The sequence below is a fragment of the Schistocerca piceifrons genome, chromosome 6, assembly GCF_021461385.2.
Source record: "Schistocerca piceifrons isolate TAMUIC-IGC-003096 chromosome 6, iqSchPice1.1, whole genome shotgun sequence".
In the NCBI taxonomy this organism is placed as follows: domain Eukaryota; kingdom Metazoa; phylum Arthropoda; class Insecta; order Orthoptera; family Acrididae; genus Schistocerca; species Schistocerca piceifrons.
In genome coordinates, this window is record NC_060143.1 from 342400696 (window position 1) to 342420657 (window position 19962).

A 19962-nucleotide genomic window follows, 5' to 3' on the forward strand; every position below is an offset into this window, starting at 1 on the left:
TCACCTGGATGACGCGTGTAAGGCTGAGCCAGATAGTAGGGGTTTCTATTTCATTTCAAAAAGTTTATTTCATTTTCTTGTTATGGTCAAACATTAGAAGGTAGCTTCAGCTGCCTGTAATTTTCGCGTCCCAAGAGCTGGTAGCAGCACGACCGAGCGGGGTGGCGCAGTGGTTAGACCCTGGACTCGCATTCGGGAGGACGACGGTTCAATCCCGCGTCCGGCCATCCTGATTTAGGTTTTCCGCGATTTCCCTAAATCACTCCAGGCAAATGCCGGGATGGTTCCTTTGAAAGGGCACGGCCGACTTCCTTCCCCTTCCTTGCCTAATCCAATGAGACCGATGACCTCGCTGTCTGGTCTCTTTCCCCAAACAACCCAACCCAACTGGTAGCAGCACATCAGCACTGAGGTGGGCAATCTCGATCACGAGCCTCCCACATGTGCTGATGAGGTAACGCCGCTTAGACGAAGATGACCAGACAACGCTTCAGAACTTTCCATGCTGCCCCCACAGTTATCTCGGCTCCTGACCAATCAGGGCGGTGGAAGCCACGTGGCTGTGCTGGAGGTACCCTGCCGCCCAACAGCCAAAACTCTCTCTCTGCCACCCTCGCTCTGTATCTGTGAACACCATATTCTCTTCCCAGTGCGGCACTGAGGACTTTGTTTCTGTAGCTGCCATGCCATTCGGACATGTCCGAATGGCAGCCACCGCTTTTCTTTAACTTCGCCTAAGTTTGCTGTGAACTATGTTTTGCCCATCACTACATCTTGGCTCACTCTCGCCTCCCCAGGACTGACTCATGTTGCCCATTTACATTCGATTCTGTCGGTTTGTCTGCCAATAAATGGCCTCATTTCAAGAAAAGAACATTGTCTTTCAATACGCCTTGACCGCTCCCAACGGAGCCGTTCCTGCACGCGCGTATCTGTACACGATCATCGACCTGCTTTAACAATAAACGGGATTCATCTGACCAGGTGACACGATTCCATTCTTGATGATCGCGTGCCCACTGTAATCATAACTGACGATGTTATTGGGTCAAAATGGGACCACAGATTGCAGCCTATACTGCTTTGGAGAATGAGCAAACTTCAGATCCCTATTTTCTGTGAAGAGATATGGACCTCCAACTTCTAGTCGCCTACTCGTGGTTTCAGGATTCTTCAACCACTTTCCACAGATGCTCACGACAGTAGCATGGGAACACCCGACGAGCTCTGTGGTTACTGAGATACTCGCTCCCAAGCAATGGGCCACAACACTCTGGGTTTATCAATATCGCTGAAGTTGGCAGATTTCCGAATTTGCGGCACCGATTGTGGCTAGAATGATTCCACATTCGTCTCTACTCCGTTCATAATGTTCTCTTTCTGCGTCACGCAACGTTAGCGCCACCAGGCAGCATACAACCCTGCGGTAGGCAGTGGTCATAATGTTTTGGTTCATCTGTGTATTGTGACTCATTGTGAGTCATTATTATCCAGATAAGCTATTACCGCTTCTGTCTTATTTTCTTAGGTTACTGACGATAATATGGCATTATTTAAGGCTTCTGTGGCCCGATGTTGAGTGGAGGGGCCGTAAAACTGCCTTGCCCACTGAGAAATTACACTACTGGCCATTAAAATTGCTATACAACGAAGCTGATGTGCTACAGACGCGAAATTTAACCGACAGGAAGAAGATGCTGTGATATGCAAATAATAAGCTTTTCAGAGCATTCATAAAAGGTTGGTGCCGGTGGCGACACCAACAACGCACTGACATGAGGAAAGTTTCCAGCCGATTTCTCATACACAAACAGCAGTTGACCGGCGTTTCCTGGTCAAACGTTGTTGTGATGCCTCGTGTAAGGAGGAGAAATGTGTACCATCACGTTTCCGACTTTGATAAAGGTCGGATTGTAGCCTATCGCGATTGCGGTTTATCGTATTGCGACATTGCTGCTCGCGTTGGTCGATATCCAAAGATTGTTAGCAGAATATGGAGTCGGTGGGTTCAGGAAGGTAATACGGAACGCCGTGCGGAATCCCAACGGCCTCGTATCACTAGCAGTCGAGATGACAGGCATCTTATCCGCATGGCTGTAACGGATCGTGCAGCCACGTGTCGATCCCTGAGTCAACAGATGGGACGTTTGCAAGACAACAACCATCTGCACGAACAGTTCGACGACGTTTGCGGCAGCATAGACTAACAGCTCGGAGACCATGGCTGCGGCTACCCTTGTCGCTGTATCACAGAGAGGAGCACCTGCGATGGTGTACTCAACGACGAACCTGGGTGCACGAATGGCAAAACGTCATTTTTTCGGATGAATTCAGGTTCTGTTTACAGCATCATGATGGTCGCATTCGTGTTTGGCGACATCGTGGTGAACGCATTATTGGAAGCGTGTATTCGTCATCGCCATACTGGCGTATCACCCAGCGTGATGGTATGGGATGCCATTGGTTACACATCTCGGTCACCTCTTGTTCGCATTGACGGCAGTTTGAACAGTGGACGTTGCATTTCACATGTATTATGACCCGTGGCTCTACCCGTCATTCGGTCCCTGCAAAACCTACATTTCAGCAGGATAATGCACGACCGCATGTTGCAGGTCTTGTACGGGCCTTTCTGGATACAGGAAATGTTCGACTGCTGCCCCGGCCAACACATTCTCCAGATCTCTCACCAACTGAAAACGTCTGGTCAATGGTGGCCAAGAAACTGGCTCGTTCACAGTACGCCAGTCTCTACTCTTGATGAACTGTGGTATCGTGTTGAATCTGAATGGGCAGCTGTACCTGTACACGCCATCCAAGCTCTGTTTGACTCAATGTTAAGGCGTATCAAGGCCGTTATTTCGTCCAGAGGTGGTTGTTCTGGGTACTTATTTCTCAGGATCTATGCACCCAAATTGCGTGAAAATGTAATTACATGTCAGTTCTAGTGTAATATATTTGTCCAATGAATACCCGTTGATCATCTGCATTTCTTCTTAGTGTAGCAATTTTAATGGCCAGTAGTGTAATTCTATTGATTCCCTCGTGCATCGTTTTATTCATTTGCAACACAGCACTATACAAAGTGTTCCCGTAAGAGCGTGCAAAAATGTAATAGGACATAGAAGATGCTTCAAAGAAAATCTGGGGTAGAGAACTTGGGTCGGAGAAATCAGCGTAAGAAGATAATAAGAAAAAATAACATCATTGGGTACTTTTTCATTTACATTAGTTACAGATAACTGCAAATGCCATCAGTCACACAATGAACGTACAATTTGTACTGTATCTTATAAAATGTGCTGGAACTGATAGCTATCAACCTCAATGCAAGCATGACTTCGATGAACAAGATTCTGACAAACATCCCTGGTGTGTTTTGGATCACATCACAGGCGGCTACAATTCTGGCAACTAATTCCATCTCTGTATCCACTGGGGTCTCATGCACAAGTGACTTTTGATATCCCCATAGGAAATAATCAAGGCGATTCAGGTCAGGTGATCTCGCAGGCCATGGAACAGGACCTCCCCTTCCAGTCCAGCGACCAGGAAACAGAGCACTGAGATGGCTGCGGACATCCACACTAAAGTGAGGCTGTGCACCGTCATGTTGTATCCACATTCTCTCACGAACAGCCAAGAGTTCGTCCTCTGACAATTCGTGTAGAACTCTCCGCGCGAACCTCAAGAACAGGTGGCCTTTCAGACTACTCGGTAGAACATTTGATCCAATGAGATTGTCCCCTACAGTGCCGACCGAAATATCCACAGCAAAACGTACTTGATGGTGCGACTACTACAGCGTGAGAGTTTTCCTCATCCCACACAGCCACGGTCAAACGACGCCTCGTCACTAAACTGCACGATTTTGAGGAAATCTGGTCGATCAATCCATTGTTGGTGAACCACTAACACAGTGCTGCCCTTGGTGCAAAGTCAGTCACAAGCATTGCGTGGACTAGTTGGGGGGTGATATGTGTGTAATTGTTCTTGGACTACTCGCCACACACTGGTATGTGCAGCACCCATTTCACGTGCAATACGACGAGTGCTCATAATGGAGTTCATTGAAACGCATTCCAGCACCTCCTCTTCAAAATCGGGTGTGCAAGTGGTCGTCCTGTTACTAGGTTCTCGTTTCTTCACTCAACGAGTCTCCCGCATTCGTCGATCGAGAGAAATAAACACTGGTCGTGACGGATGATGTCTGTTAGGAAATCATTCCCTGTACAGCCTTTTAGCAGCGAGAGCATTGCAGTGTACTTCCCCACTTACCCAGACACAAGACGCATATCAGTGAGTTGTGGGAAACTTTGCCGGTACTGCTCTATCGCATTGTACTGTACATCTCTGAATAGCACTGAGCAATGAATGGGTCTGTAGTTGATTCATAGCACGTTCTGTCGTGGGACAATGTAAATACGTTACAACACAGCCACCTTATGGATAAGTAAAGTAAACAAATCTGCGTTATAACTTCCTAGGAATTTGGCTCGTCCTCCTTATTTCCTTGCAGGAAATAAAGAATGTACATGTAAATAAACAGCACACTACGTGTGAACATGAACGCACGCTAGTTGTAAATAAGCTGGAAAACAGTAATGTTAGACAAAGCAGTAGAAACGTTTTCTTCCATATCTCCTTAAGATGGCTTCACCGACCCCAGTGGAGCATTCTCTGTGTCTTGTTACATTTCTGCACTCTCTTACTGATACACCCTACTAACAACCTGAAGACGCTGCTTTAAGGGGAGATATACTATCATTGGCCCGAAAAAACATGTTCTTCGAGATTTTTTCTCGGGATGTGTTACAGATATCAATGTCAAATTTGGTCAAGATTTTTATTGGTATTTCCTCTACAAACTGGAATTTTTTCGACCGGAAATGCAGAATAGCAAAGGCGGAAGTCCCGTCGGAACGAAACAAAATTTCGATGTAGACCTCCACTCGCGGTATGTCACAGGTCAGCTGGCTCATCTCAAATCAAAATTGAGTTGACGTTAGCGAAGTATATAAGATTCTTTAGGAGTTGTACCTCGCTTAAGTTATTTGGACCATAGGAAACAAAATGGCGGCCATCTGAAAAAAAATAGGGTTTTTCATCGATTTTTCGACTTCGTCGGCGAAGTAATAATATTTACAGTTGATGGATCGGAATAAAAGTGCTACAACTCCTAGAAAATTTAGTTAGCTTCGTCGGAAACAAAGAATCATTCCAATCGGTTCAGTAAATTTGAAGTTATCATACCGCTCGATAAAAAATATGTCATTTCAAGAAAAACGCGTTTGATGTTTTGACTACATATAAATGCAATATTATGCAACTTATGTTCAATCTGCTATTCCGAGTCCATAAACTAGTCCTTCCTCTTCCTCATAGAGGGCGTTCTGCTCGATCTGGGCCATCCTGCGCTGTTCCAGAGCCGCTCGTATGGCCGGTGACAGGCGGTTTTCGGCCGCTAGAATCCGGTGGTCGTCCGAATGCTTGCCAAACTGCATCGAGTCCCAGGGTGCCGTCCATCGTTGTCATGGTCTTCAGAATTCCTGAATCCCCTTCGTTGAAGCTCCTCACTGCAAGGAAAATGGCAATCTCGACAGTCTTCGCACCAGAATGCAAATGCTTGGGGGCTAACTTCCAAACACAAGCGTTCAAACTTTCATTTGAATTTTGTGTGTTTCCTCCCAAGCACCGGTACAATAACTCGTCCTCCGAAAGAAAAAAACTGGTGCGTGAAGAAGGCCGATTTCAGGCAGGTGAATTTTTTTGTTCAACCTCGAATAACAAACATTTCCGTTCCGTATTCGGAAAAGCCGTTTCAGGGGTGGATTCTAAACACTTTTATGGATCCAAAAATTCAATTTAAAAAATCCATTTTTTGAAGCAAAAGACAGTAAGTAAACCTCCCCTTAACGCAACGAAATCGGTCGTGAATAAAACATCACTCAACAGCTGTTTGTGGTTTATTAAAGTTCAATTTATCATGAATTTTACGGCTATGGCGACCGATATTAAAAAGTTGTATGTGACCATTGTTATAGAAACACAGGGCGCCTGCTTGCGTCTCCAAACGAATGCAGTGTGCTTCCAGAACTGCTTTGCAGGTCTAAATCAACGAGATATCTACGGAGAACAGGTATGAGGAAGTCATATTCGCCAATCCATTCAGATAATCCAGGATAGAAGTAACAGAACTCACGCAGTCTCCTGCGGCAAGGTATGACCTGTTGTACTGTGCATCACCTATACCGCTTTCTACGCTTAACTGTGGTTCGCTGCCACGGGGGGATCTTGCACATGCTACGGTGAATCGTTGCTGCATTGCCTTCCGAAGTTGGACCAACACGCTATTAAGTAAGTGATTGTAACGTTCTGACTCATCAAGCCATAGGTGTATTTGGACGATTGTTGTAGCGAAAACATTACTCAGCTGTGTGGCGTACTTCAGACATGAAACTGCTCTGCGAGCACAGAGTCGTGTGAAAAAATCACCACACCACAGTGCTCTGAAGAGTAACAGCCGCGAGGAACTTGCTACGATAAGGATGTCTCTACCGGAGTAAACTGACGGCGTGAAATGTGTGAAGTTTCCTGAGATGTTTGCGGACTGTGGGGAGCACACGCAGGACTGCACACACTTACTCTAACTTCGGGCACGAGCGGTCCGCAGGGAATTGTACGGGAGGATGCCATCTGTCAGAAGCTGTGATACACGCTGTTAAGCGGACTGGCATAGCGCTCCGGCTGTGCTTCTTGTTACTACAACACGTCCAGCCTTTCACACTTTTTGAATAATGTAGAATGTCTGGAGATCATTTCTCTAAAGTTAGTGTCTTCTATTTTAGAAGTAGATAGGTACTGCAGATTTAATCTGCTTTAACATGTATCAAGCAGTGAATTCGTTCTTGTAACCACTTTTGGAACATCGTTCTATTTGAAGAAACTGGCATTGGAGCAAGAGAAAATAAAAAAAAGATACATCATAAACATCATCATAATCATCATCATATATAGAGTGATTCAAAGAAAATATTTACAAACTGATCTGGCACATTGGGCATACAAGGATCAGTAATCACATAGGAACCGGGGTTCGCAAAGGCCATCCGGGGTTACTAAACGGCGTTGCAGTTATTTAGTTGTGGCCGAGCGGTTCTAGGCGCTTCAGTCCAGAACCGCGCGACTGCTACAGTCGCAGATTCGAATCCTGCCTCGGGCATGGCTGTGTATGATGTCCTTAGGTTAGTTAGGTTTAAGTAGTTCTAAGTTCTAGGGGACTGATGGCCTCAGATGTTAAGTCCCACAGTGCTCAGAGCCATTTGAAACATTTGGAGAATGTACGGCCCAATTAAACAGTCTCCGACGATGCAAGACCACATGTTAAGGGTAAATTTGCTCTGCGGCATGAGTAAGTGTAGCATATGGGTTAACATCCGCCAGTGTATGCAGGTTGTAAACGTTTATCAGTCCCTCGAGTGAGAATGCAGCCTCATCGGTGAAGAGGACACTCGCTGCGAAGCTTCGGTCTCGTGACTGTAGCGCCCTCTAGTGGTGTTCGCAAAAAATGGCTCTGAGCACTATGGGACTCAACTGCTGTGGTCATTAGTCCCCTAAAACTTAGAACTAGTTAAACCTAACTAACCTAAGGACATCACAAACATCCATGCCCGAGGCAGGATTCGAACCTGCGACCGTAGCGGTCTTGCGGTTCCAGACTGCAGCGCCTTTAACCGCACGGCCACTTCGGCCGGCTGGTGTTCGCAACCCCCGGTACCTACTGATTACTGATTCTTGTGCCAATTCAGTTTGTAAACATGTTTTCGAATCACACTGTATATTACACTCCTGGAAATTGAAATGAGAACACCGTGAATTCATTGTCCCAGGAAGGGGAAACTTTATTGACACATTCCTGGGGTCAGATACATCACATGATCACACTGACAGAACCACAGGCACATAGACACAGGCAACAGAGCATGCACAATGTCGGCACTAGTACAGTGTACATCCACCTTTCGCAGCAATGCAGGCTGCTATTCTCCCATGGAGACGATCGTAGAGATGCTGGATGTAGTCCTGTGGAACGGCTTGCCATGCCATTTCCACCTGGCGCCTCAGTTTGACCAGCGTTCGTGCTGGACGTGCAGACCGCGTGAGACGACGCTTCATCCAGTCCCAAACATGCTCAATGGGGGACAGATCCGGAGATCTTGCTGGCCAGGGTAGTTGACTTACACCTTCTAGAGCACGTTGGGTGGCACGGGATACATGTGGACGTGCATTGTCCTGTTGGAACAGCAAGTTCCCTTGCCGGTCTAGGAATGGTAGAACGATGGGTTCGATGACGGTTTGGATGTACCGTGCACTATTCAGTGTCCCCTCGACGATCACCAGTGGTGTACGGCCAGTGTAGGAGATCGCTCCCCACACCATGATGCCGGGTGTTGGCCCTGTGTGCCTCGGTCGTATGCAGTCCTGATTGTGGCGCTCACCTGCACGGCGCCAAACACGCATACGACCATCATTGGCACCAAGGCAGAAGCGACTCTCATCGCTGAAGACGACACGTCTCCATTCGTCCCTCCATTCACGCCTGTCGCGACACCACTGGAGGCGGGCTGCACGATGTTGGGGCGTGAGCGGAAGACGGCCTAACGGTGTGCGGGACCGTAGCCCAGCTTCATGGAGACGGTTGCGAATGGTCCTCACCGATACCCCAGGAGCAACAGTGTCCCTAATTTGCTGGGAAGTGGCGGTGCGGTCCCCTACGGCACTGCGTAGGATCCTACGGTCTTGGCGTGCATCCGTGCGTCGCTGCGGTCCGGTCCCAGGTCGACGGGCACGTGCACCTTCCGCCGACCACTGGCGACAACATCGATGTACTGTGGAGACCTCACGCCCCACGTGTTGAGCAATTCGGCGGTACGTCCACCCGGCCTCCCGCATGCCCACTATACGCCCTCGCTCAAAGTCCGTCAACTGCACATACGGTTCACGTCCACGCTGTCGCGGCATGCTACCAGTGTTAAAGACTGCGATGGAGCTCCGTATGCCACGGCAAACTGGCTGACACTGACGGCGGCGGTGCACAAATGCTGCGCAGCTAGCGCCATTCGACGGCCAACACCGCGGTTCCTGGTGTGTCCGCTGTGCCGTGCGTGTGATCATTGCTTGTACAGCCCTCTCGCAGTGTCCGGAGCAAGTATGGTGGGGCTGACACACCGGTGTCAATGTGTTCTTTTTTCCATTTCCAGGAGTGTATTTCTCAACCCTGTTCTTTTGTCGGTACGCAGTATCTCCCGTGTTACTTAATCAAAATTAATGACTGAGACATCATTTTCAAGACCATTATCCACTAATGATTAAAGATATTTTCGTTAAAATTTATTTTGAAAATATTGTTATGAAAACATTATAGCAGGTGCCATCTGCCGACAATCTCTTAAACCAAAATGCACGACAGATATTGCAGTTGTTTAGAGTCTTTACGCAAGTGTAGTCTATCACGCGAGTTTGGTCATACAAGTCTGTGTAAAGAATTTAGCATGCTCCATCTTTTCACCATCTAATTTTACTAGTATATATAACAAAAGTTGCTATTTAACTTTCCATAAGCAAGCGTAGAGTACTGCAGTTTACTTTTATAAGTTAATTTATAACTTCATATATTTAACATTTAATTTGTCACTACAGCTTTTGTGTGGTTGCGTTACATTTCTGTTAAAGTCAGTGTCATTAATCTGCATCACCAGCATAGGTAAAACAAACATTTACTGCCAGGAATATTTGTTTCTTATTAATTTTTCTTTGCGAATGAATAATTACAAAGCAAAAACTCTCAAATGTCTAGTAACTCTTTCCTTCTGTATTTCGTGTTCCCACACTGCCAGAAGCACAACGGTCTGACCATATTCAATCCCACAGAAAACAACGAACAAAATGTTTCGCCATTGTATTCAACGGCGATTCTTTGTCCAAAAAAATGAAGATTGTACAACATTCAGTCATTGTCATTTCCACTTCGTTACGTGGAGAGGCAAAGAGTCACTTCAGATATGTTTCTGCTCAACTTGGATTAATAAACAACGTTCAATTGTACGCCGTAGAATTCCTGTACTCTTTAAAACCGTCCCGTTAATCTTAATGAAAATCAGGGATTAATTAATGGTGCAAGGTTAGTAGTAACAAACTTAAGCGAGTACATAATTAAAGTTAAATTCACTGACTCAGATAAATCTGTGTTAATACCCCACATTAGCCTCATGCCTTCTGATCCTACCACGCCTACCCCAAATGATAAGGAAAAAGTTCCCAATAGAAGTAACCTTCGCTATCACTGTTAATAACACGCTAGACCAGACGCTTCAAAGGGCAGATAGTGTTTAGCAGAACCGGTTTTTCTGCATGGACAGTTATATGTGGTTTTTTCACGATTTCGTGGACTCAATGATATTAATGGTTTTTCTGAAGATGCTGTACATATAGCAAAAAAGTAAACGATGATCACATTATGTTCAAATGTTTGTGTATTCCTAAGGGACCAAACTGCTGAGGTCATCGGTCCTTAGACTTATACATTATGTAAACTAACTTCAACTTCAACTAACTAATGCTAAGACCAACACCAAACACACACACACACACACACACACACACACACACACACACACGGAAGGGGATCACATTATAACACTTAACATTGTTTTCAAAGAAGTTTTGTAAAATGAAGAAGTCTGACAAAGACGGTATCTGTTTTTTATATGTTTTACAGTTAACCGTATTGTATATAACGACACCGATTTTTGTACAATGAGAGTAATATTTGTTACTAATATTCAAAATAAAATACTTTCTGTTAGTAAATCCGTGTATTTACTTATTTCTCCATTGCTTGTTGTTTAGACAGCTCATTTCAACGTTTTACACGATTTGAAGACAACTTATTTGTCGTGTGGTTTCTATTTTGCAGCCAGTATCCAAAGTTTCTGCAGAATTGTACTATTACACAACACAGCTCAGGATATTTCACGTCATAAACAATGAGAACCGTGTAAAACTGGCTTTTGCTTAAAGCACAGCGCAAATTCCGCAGCTATACTGATCTACTGTTTGATAATGAAAGCCTTCAGCGACTTCCCACTAACTTTAAAATTAATTTCAAAGTTTTTCTCACTTACATGTTTAACACAAACACTCATATGGAAAGAAATGAGGCGTTTGAAGCTACGAGGAGCGTTCAATATGTAATATAATTTTTTCTCGGCCAGTTCCGATTGAAAACATGTAGAATTTGTTGCGTGACCTCGTGGCATATTTGCAGATGTTGCGGTCGAAGAAAACATTTGTTTCAGTCATTAATCAACTTTTTGGCTTCTAGAAACGTCCTTTTCCCATATCTTAATTTGATTTCTCTGCACTTCATTTTCCTTTTGTAAAATTTCGCACGCTGTGACTGCATGAAATTTCACTTTAGCTCCGTCGTTTTGAATTTAGTACCGTGATTTTTCTCTGCTTGTTTAATATCGTTAAACCATGAACGTTTTCCGCCGTATCCTGATCATTTACTGATTTTTATACATTCAAAACAGTTGACTTATGTCATTGGTTCACACTTTGGTTGTTGTTCGTTCTCGATTTATTTCTTTCGTTTCTAATTCAGGCGGCACTTTCAGGTACTTCATTACACGGAAACATATGTAAAATGGATGGATTATGTTGAAATGACGACCAAATAAGTCAAGAGAGTGCCACTATCGAAATACGAGAGGCTTTCAATAAGTAATGCAACACATCTTTATTTCTGAAAGCAGCTGTTTTTATCCAGGATTCCAATACACGGTATTATTCCCCAGCCTTTTGTCTAGAAACCTTGTTTTTCAACATGATCTCCGTTCAACGCGACGGCATTATACCACCATACTGGGATGGCCTGTATGCCTCCATGGTACCACTCTATTGATCGACGTCGGAGCCAACGTCTTCCTCCACCAATTACCTTCCCCTCATCAACAAAGATCCGGGCTGTAGGATGAATAAGGAAGAACAGTCCAATGAAGTTAAGCCCCTCTGTAGTGCACACTCCAGTGGGAGGCCTTTCGTCATCATGAAGAAGGTTCAAATGGCTCTGGGCACTATGGGACTTAACATTTGAGGTCATCAGTCCCCTAGAACTTAGAACTACTTAAACCTAACTAACCTAAGGACATCACACACAGCCATGCCCGAGGCAGGATTCGAACCTGCGACCGTAGCAGTCGCTCGGTTCCGGACTGAAGCGCCTAGAGCCGCTCGACAATCGCGGCCGGCCATGGAGAAGGAATAGGTTGCGTTTTTGCGACGATGAAGACGCAAAGCCATTTCATCAATTTTCTGGGGGGCGGTCGGCACGCGGGAGATCGGACGGGTTTGCCCGATATTGTTGCGATGACGACAAACGCCTCGTCCAAAGACTCGCCGTGCTTTTGTTCACTGCCAGGTCTCCGTCGATATTCTGCAAGCGCCTGTGAATACTTGCGATGCTCTGGTTTTCAGCAAAAATAAAATTTTGTAGGGAGCACATTGTGCTCATGCGGGAGCGATCTAGATGCTTGTAAAACAATAAACTGGTAGTATGTAACTAATTTTATATCTATACATGTTACATAAGTGGAATCTAAGCCCACTTTTATAGTGTTTTCTGTCCTCCCTAAATCCGATGACGGCGGCTTTAGCTTCGCCGGAAATGGTAATCATGGAATAAAAAGAATTCCTGCGATCTTGGCTACCAGTTTATTGTTATACAAAAATAAAATTAGTGATGGCTCTCTGCTTGGAACGCACCTCCGTTTCAGATGCCGTTTTGAAAGCTATAAATAGCGCCGCCACCTACTGCAACTTTTGAAACTATAGCGTCTGAAACAAACATGTTCCACGAGGTCCCGCAACAAATTGTACATATTTTCAATAGGAACTGGCCGAGAAAAAATTGTATTACATATTGAACGCTCCTCGTAGCTTCAAACGTCTCATTACTTTTCATATGAGTGTGTGTGTTAAATATTTGAAGTTATGCATGTAAGCGAGAAAAAGTTCGAAATTAATTTTAGTGGGAAGTCTCGAAGGGTTTTCATTATCAAACAGTAGATCAATATAGCTGCGGAATTTGCACTGCGCTTTAAGGATACAGGGTAGCCTACTTATAAACAGTGAAAAAATCGAAATTTTTGTTATGACTTTACTAAATTCTATAGTCTTTCCTGATTACATTGATATATACATTATAGGCTTTCAAATGAAAAATGACCTATATATACAAAGTTTTAAAGTTACGGTCATGTGGGCCGCCAAGCCCCCTTTACTTCTGTTACAGAAACCACTATTATTTCGAAAAAAAACTGAACTTTCTGTTATGAATGAAATAAAACTTATTTTTAGAGGCCTGAGTGACCCTGTTTTGCTTAGTACATGTCTTCATGGGGGCACTCAGAATACACATGAAAGTTTTAACCATTGCATATGGGAAAGATTACCCAAGAATTTTTTGTAGGATTAAGTACATTAAAAGTTGGTGTAAAAGATGCAGTGATATGTTTCAGTAATGGAGTGATAGGAAGGTTAGAAGTGTTGGGAAATTTAGACATAAAATGTGGGTCTAATATGGAAGATCAATTGCTTGCATGTGACTGACAACGGGTGCATGAAGCTGAAACATTCGCTCTTCAAGTTACCAAAGAAGCAAGAAGTGGTAAAAGGAATGCCAAGAGGAAGCTTGAAGATGAAGAAATGCTTCAAGAATGTTCTGAGGCACAGTTTAATTGAACTCTTATCTTCATTTGCAATTTTCCATAAGTTGTATTTTTCAGAATTAAGGTAAAAAAATTTCCTAAAGTTTATAAAGCATTGCTCTAATTTTTTTTCTGTAACTTGCAATAGTTCATACTTATGTAGTGGATCTAAGCTTTATGCAGCATCAACAAAATTATAGAAAAAATAACATTTTTAGGAAAAAATTATAAAAATTAAAATTTAAGATGTGATACTTTTTATCCTTGCAATATACACTCCTGGAAATGGAAAAAAGAACACATTGACACCGGTGTGTCAGACCCACCATACTTGCTCTGGACACTGCGAGAGGGCTGTACAAGCAATGATCACACGCACGGCACAGCGGACACACCAGGAACCGCGGTGTTGGCCGTCGAATGGCGCTAGCTGCGCAGCATTTGTGCACCGCCGCCGTCAGTGTCAGCCAGTTTGCCGTGGCATACGGAGCTCCATCGCAGTCTTTAACACTGGTAGCATGCCGCGACAGCGTGGACGTGAACCGTATGTGCAGTTGACGGACTTTGAGCGAGGGCGTATAGTGGGCATGCGGGAGGCCGGGTGGACGTACCGCCGAATTGCTCAACACGTGGGGCGTGAGGTCTCCACAGTACATCGATGTTGTCGCCAGTGGTCGGCGGAAGGTGCACGTGCCCGTCGACCTGGGACCGGACCACAGCGAAGCACGGATGCACGCCAAGACCGTAGGATCCCACGCAGTGCCGTAGGGGACCGCACCGCCACTTCCCAGCAAATTAGGGACACTGTTGCTCCTGGGGTATCGGCGAGGACCATTCGCAACCGTCTCCATGAAGCTGGGCTACGGTCCCGCACACCGTTAGGCCGTCTTCCGCTCACACCCCAACATCGTGCAGCCCGCCTCCAGTGGTGTCGCGACAGGCGTGAATGGAGGGACGAATGGAGACGTGTCGTCTTCAGCGATGAGAGTCGCTTCTGCCTTGGTGCCAATGATGGTCGTATGCGTGTTTGGCGCCGTGCAGGTGAGCGCCACAATCAGGACTGCATACGACCGAGGCACACAGGGCCAACACCCGGCATCATGGTGTGGGGAGCGATCTCCTACACTGGCCGTACACCACTGGTGATCGTCGAGGGGACACTGAATAGTGCACGGTACATCCAAACCGTCATCGAACCCATCGTTCTACCATTCCTAGACCGGCAAGGGAACTTGCTGTTCCAACAGGACAATGCACGTCCGCATGTATCCCGTGCCACCCAACGTGCTCTAGAAGGTGTAAGTCAACTACCCTGGCCAGCAAGATCTCCGGTTCTGTCCCCCATTGAGCATGTTTGGGACTGGATGAAGCGTCGTCTCACGCGGTCTGCACGTCCAGCACGAACGCTGGTCCAACTGAGGCGCCAGGTGGAAATGGCATGGCAAGCCGTTCCACAGGTCTACGTCCAGCATCTCTACGATCGTCTCCATGGGTGAATAGCAGCCTGCATTGCTGTGAAATGTGGATATACACTGTACTAGTGCCGACATTGTGCATGCTCTGTTGCCTGTGTCTATGTGCCTGTGGTTCTGTCAGTGTGATCATGTGATGTATCTGACCCCAGGAATGCGTCAATAAAGTTTCCCCTTCCTGGGACAATGAATTCACGGTGTTCTTATTTCAATTTCCAGGAGTGTACATAACAGGCGGCATTAATTAGGTCTAGTACCTCAGCCGTCATGTCATCTATATCTGGTAAAAAGTTGGTCTCTTTCAAATGTATAATACTGAATTAAATGATACCTCAATATGAGGAAGCAATTTGGAAAAAAAATTGCATCAGTTCTTCGTAATTTTTAATAACATTATGCAAGTTCAAAAATATTCAAAATATTTCTGATTTGTTTAGGAAATGTGTTGCATTACCTGATATCAACAACAAATCTGTAGAGCATATGCATTAGAAACAGTGCCTGTAAGAAATAGCCGGCCGAAGTGGCCGTGCGGTTAAAGGTGCTGCAGTCTGGAACCGCAAGACCGCTACGGTCGCAGGTTCGAATCCTGCCTCGGGCATGGCTGTTTGGAATGTCCTTAGGTTAGTTAGGTTTAACTAGTTCTAAGTTCTAGGGGACTAATGACCTCAGCAGTTGAGTCCCATAGTGCTGAGAGCCATTTCTTTTGTAAGAAATAGATTTCGATTTCTACATAATATTGAGTAGGGAAAGTACCCTGTATCCTTAAGCAAAAGCTAGTTTTACTCGGTTCTCATTGTTTATTACGTGAAATATCCTGAACTGTGTTGTGTAACGATACAATTCTGCAGAAACATTCAGTGCTATAAGTTGGATACTGGTTGCAAAATAGAAACTGCGACTACAGTTACGAGTAGTAGTAAAGACGTGATATAGCGGGCGATCAGAAAATTTCCGTTTGAGGGCGTTGCTACAGCGTATGGGCAACGTAGCGTGACTCCTATGTCGACATAAGCAGCGACATGTAGGCAGGGGATTAGCATTGCATTTGTTTCTTTCTGACGTGCCTGCCGTAAATGCAGAAGCATGAGCTTGGCAACGTTATTACGAAATGCGTCAAAACATGACCAACGTGTTGTTACTCTTTTCTTCGCCGCCGAAGGACAAACGCCGCTGGACAACCAACGGAGAACGAAGCATGTGTTTGGGGCAACATGTCTGTCGCAGACCGGGAAATCTGGGATAAGGGTGCTGCTGCGTCATGGTAAAGCACTTTCCAATATCGCAAGTGTCTTAAAGCAAAAGTTACGTCAGCTGAAGTGGGAGACACTCCAGCACCCACCCTGACCTTTCTCCATGCGATTATCACGCCTTCGGTCCCTTAATATGCCTTGAAGGGTCAAGGATTCCTGTCGGACAACGATGTGCAGCAGGCAGTTAAGGACTTCTTAAAGCAGCAGACACGGTGCTTTACCAAACGAGATCTTTTTCAACCTGGTGCGTCGGTGGGGTAATTGCCTGAGCGCTCATGGCAATTTCGCCTGATTGGCTATCGGTTCTGGACTGTACTGTCTTCGAACGGAATCTTTTTGATCTCCCCTTATAAATTAAAACCCCATGTCTGATGCTAAAGTTGGACTACATGTACAGCGAAAGAGTAGTAAGCGTTAAACATTTCTTCCTTTCATCTGCAGAAATTTGCGGAAGGGTTCCACTTTCGTCACGTTGAACGATTCTCTTCAATATTCCTTGGTCCCGCTCTTGCAGGATCTTTTTCCGGCCGCAGTGATGTCAGAGATTTGATGTTTTACCGGATTCCTGATATTCATGGTAGACTCGTGATATGGCCGTACGGGAAAATCGCCACTTCCTTGGTGCCTCTGAGATGCCGTGTGCCAACGCTCGTGAGCCGACTATCACAGCACGTTCAGTCTCACATAAATCTTGATAACCTGCAATTGTAGCAGCAGTAACTGATCTAACAACTGCACCAGACACTTGTTATTTTTCCGACCGCAGCGCCGTATTATGTCTGTTTACATATTTCTGTATTTTAATACGCATGCTTATACGAGTTTCTGTGGCGCTTCAGTGTATTAAGACGCTCATGCGGACAGGCTGTTTGAATGACAGAAAGAGGACACGAAAGAAGGCTCCAGTTGATAGGGAACACTAAGATGCTGTCCTGGCTATGACGCTAATGAATCCGCACGGTGGTACGAGACATATTACCAAGGAATTTGGAATGGGCCAGACGTGTGTGTTGCGTATCATGCTCCGCCAGAATTGCCATCCCTATCATCTGTAGCTACATGAGGCACTCGACGACCTTCATTTCGAACGTGGAACAATGTTGTCGGTTTGACCTTTAGCAGCTGAGTGACGACTCTACGTTTTTCCGCTGTGTGCTCTATACCAATGAAGTGACGTTTACTAACCACGATAATGTAAACTTGCATAACATACACTACTGGGTATCAAAACTCTTCGTCAGGTTCAACATTAACGGTCGTGAGGAGTAAACGCATGGTGCGACTCACTTCATAGCAGACGTTCGAAATGGACATCCGTACTCGCACTTTCCGACGAGCATTTTGCTAGTTCTTCTACAAGAGGTAACACTTGATATTCTACAGGGTATGTGGCTACAACACGGCGGTTGTGCACCTCACTCTTCCCGAGTTACAACGCAAATACTGAATGCGAATTTTCTGGACATTGGATACGACGAAATTCTGTTGTCAAATGGCGTGCGAGATCCCCCGGTTTGACTCTTCTTGATTTCTTTCTTTGCGAGCAGTCAAAGATGCAGTCGATGACGAAGCCTCAACTGCTCTCGACGATATGTGTCGTCAATTTACCAGTGCAGGAAATGGGGGAGTATCGTAAAGGTTTGAATTTATGTGTAACGTTTCCTGGAAGTGGGTAAGTGTTCTCGTTCTCAAATACTGGATGAGTATATTCTGGAAACTTGTGCACTATGTGTTACTCTGCCTCGCAACATAAACACAGTAATACTTGTCTTACTGTGTTAAACCTTAAACATTAGATTATAATCTCTTATTGAGTAAATTTCGTCTCTAATGACCTCGCCATCGATGGGATGTTTAGCACTAATCTCCTTCTGCTATTTCTTGAGTAGATCATGACATTTTAAATTTTTAAATTCAGCCGTTAATTATATGAAATATTAAATATCAAGTTTTTGTTGTCCCTGAAAGCCATTAGATAGGCATCTTGCAATTCGGGCTGTAGTGTGGGCTATTCGTTTGGTAATATGGATGGTTACGCCACCTTGGGATGACGTATCCGTACCTCCTCGACTTTAAGCCAGCCGGCTGTGACCGATTATCGGTGCCGTGGATACAGCAGCAGGTATCTGCACGGTGTAATAAATTTCTCGTGTTGTACACACTTAAAAAAAAAGTGTTCAAATGTGTGTGAAATCTTATGGGACTTAACTGCTGAGGTCATCAGTCCCTAAGCTTACACACTACTTACCCTATTTTATCCTAAGGACAAACACACACACACCCATGCCCGAGGGAGGACTCGAACCTCCGCCGGGACCAGCCGCACAGTCCATGACTGCAGCGCCTAAGACCGATCGGCTAATCCCGCGCGACTGTACACTCTTAAATACCTACAAACCTAACAATGCATCTTTGCTAGTATGTTGCGTACGAACAATAAGTAAAATCTGTTGTATGATTTCCTTTCCAGTTTTGCAGTTTTAATGACCAACATTTTACTTTTCTGGTTGTTATATTGCGGCATGAGTTTTATATTTATAAACAGTAAGAATTGTATTGCCTCGTACTGGCTGACCGATTTCGTTGCGCTGGTGAGGAAGGCGTCGTTTTTTTAACGACAGTTGCTCTTCACTTTCCACACAGGGTGGATTTGCAGTAGGTAGCAGGCAGATCGGGAGGGAGGGCCACTATCTGCTCCGTGCACTTACTGAAGGACCTCGTCCGAAATGAGGAGGAGGCTATGTCAGTGGTTATTGAGTTCACTAGACTGTAAAACGTGAACCTCCGTGACAAAAATGGTGCCTAGTTTAAGAAATGATCCTCGGTTTCTAGACGTGACTCGTGGCATTGTTGGAACTCTACTATCGACCCTACTCTGGTGTAAGGGACCTAGCGTTTTGCACCATCGTTCCCAGAACCTATTCTATGACGATCTCTGGAGAGTTATCGACCTCCACTATCGGATGGAGAATTGTAGAACCCCTCTCTGTAGCTCATAAGTGCACTAGACACAGGAAGCGGATACTAGGATACCAGGATGTATGTGACATGCACATGTGTTTTTAGCGCAGATAAATCCCTCAACAGACTCGATAAATTACTTTCTGGTTCCAGAGTGGAAGAACATTAGAGTCAATAATTACAACAGCATTCGCAAAGGCAAATCAAAGAAAGAAAATGTTGATACATTATTTAACTGCAGGAGCGTATATGAAAATGTCCTGGCACTAGTCTCGATTCTAACCAGTAATAATGCTCACATAGTACTAGGAAACAAGATGTTAATGGCAATGAAATTTTAAATCCTGATAATAGCACTCTACATCGCCGCTTTATGATGTACGCATATGATGGAGGCGTACATATTTAGAGCCACAAATAATTCGGTAATATCTAACGTAAAACAATAGTGGTGAAGATAAGTATGAAAGGTTGATAAAAACTGACAATCGATTCGTTTTATACAGC